Raw genomic sequence first — 1,892 nt, 5'->3', positions numbered from 1 at the left:
GCTGTGTGCAGTTTGGAAAAATACACTGGAGAAGAAAAATTGTGGCTGTTGAAAAGTCATTGCATAGGCAATTGGTCCAGGCAAGAGACGGTGATGGTTAGGAGGAGTGAGATAGAAGTGCATAGATTTGGGAAATATTTAGGAAGTGTAATGCTGACATGAACTGGGTTCCAAGTGTAAGATATAGTGGCTTAACTAAGCAGGGGGCAGCAGAGCTAGAGAGAAGGGCACCAACTCAACAGTCTCCCATAAGTCTACTTTTCTTTTCAACCATCCTTCACAGGACATGGCTTGGAGCTATCCCCATGAGATCGTTCCCTGGACATTTGTATATGTTCCTCCGAAAAGCCAAAAAGCCAGCCTGAGCAGGGTGTCTGGTCAAAACACCATCTCCCTTTTTCTCAACATTATCTTTCCGTTGGACATGTCTGAGATTGTATAATCCTATTTAGGTAACCATGACAACTGTTGACTCCTATTGAGATGGCAATCGATTGAAACCTCTAAGTCAGAGATTGGAAACATGAATGTTCAAAGGAGCCAGGCAGGGAAATATGAGAAGCAGTTGGTGGGGTATAATAGGGAGGGATGGGAATTGTGGTAAACTATAGAATGCTGGGCCAATCAAATACTATTTAACTTCAAATCTTTAAGAAGCCTCTTGCGCATTTAAAAATGTGATCCGCAGGCCGTATTTAGCCTGTAGGTCACCAATTTGCTGCCTCCAGAGATGGTTTTATGTTAATTCTCTGTTCAGCTAGATCTCTCGCATCAGTAATCCTAAAGCTGATTCCCTCCCACCCACAAGCTTTAACTTATTTTTATTTTTCCTTTTTTTCCAACACTCACCCTATATAAAAGCAAGCTTTAAGTTAAAACTTAATCACTAGCATTCAATTGGCTCTTGGCCAAATAGTAGACTGTTTTGCATCTTCTTGCTATCTGGTTGCATACTAACCGCGCCTAGCAACTTGCAAACCCTCTGCAAACTTGGTAAGCTGAGATTCTGGATTTTGATTCCAAGTCCGGGCATGGTAAACACACAGAGAAGGGCAGGACAGTGACATTAGTGACTTGGAATCATTATTAAATGGAATCTTTTTGAAAATGAATGAGTTTCCTGAAGAGTCCTCACCAATCAGAGTTAGTGATCACCCCAGATTTGCCAGGATGTGGGAGACCCTTGCATGTGGGGGAATAGGATTTGGGGTTTTTTTCACTTGGCTCAAGCAAATCCCCTAGCCGGAGCTTTTGCCCTTTAGAGAGAAGAAGGTGTCACTTTACAGATCACTCAGGAGAACTGTGTCATGGGGAAGTGTGTACAAGGTGCCTAGAGACAGGATGTTTTTCCGGAAAGATCTCCTTCCCAAGGGAGTGAACTCACTAGAAGTCAGCGAAGGCACCAGCTAGAGCAAAATGTCTTTGAAGACGCAAGAGGCTTTCAAGTAAATCATGTCTTTTTTTCATTTGCTTTTTGTGTTGGCTGCTGCCCCAGGTTAGTATTTTTAACTGTGGACTCATGTATCTTTGAAATAATTATTTGGTAGTCTACCACTTGGTTTGCTTTTACTCGTTTTAGTAACTTCTCAGTGTTGGTCTTTGAAGTCGTCGAGTAGTGTGTGTCTGTATCACATTGGAAAGCTGACATTTCCATCAAAATGTCCTCTCAGATGCAGTTGATGTGAGTGGGAATCAGAGCAAGTTCGCTGGAGGGCAATTTGGCAATAGCTACCAGTATCTGGAATCTTCAGTCTCAGAGCCAGCATGCCACCCTTGGAAACTATCCTACAGACATACACAATGATATAAAGACATATGTAGCTTTATTTGTAATAGCAAAAACTAGGGCCGGGCATAGTGGCTCACTCCTGTAATCCCAGCACTTTGGGAGG

At 42.7% G+C, this 1,892-nt stretch overlaps 1 protein-coding gene across 1 annotated transcript in view; it reads right to left on the bottom strand.

Moving 5' to 3' along the window:
- The window catches only part of LOC105808235 (putative uncharacterized protein C3orf49), a 23,047-nt gene that overhangs the window by 19,959 nt on the left and 1,196 nt on the right, over positions 1-1,892 (bottom strand). The gene's annotated exons all lie outside the window — the stretch shown is intronic.

The sequence above is a fragment of the Propithecus coquereli genome, unplaced genomic scaffold (genome assembly GCF_000956105.1).
Source record: "Propithecus coquereli isolate 6110/MARCELLA unplaced genomic scaffold, Pcoq_1.0 Scaffold1, whole genome shotgun sequence".
NCBI lineage: Eukaryota > Metazoa > Chordata > Mammalia > Primates > Indriidae > Propithecus > Propithecus coquereli.
This window is presented reverse-complemented; position numbering and strand designations above follow the sequence as displayed.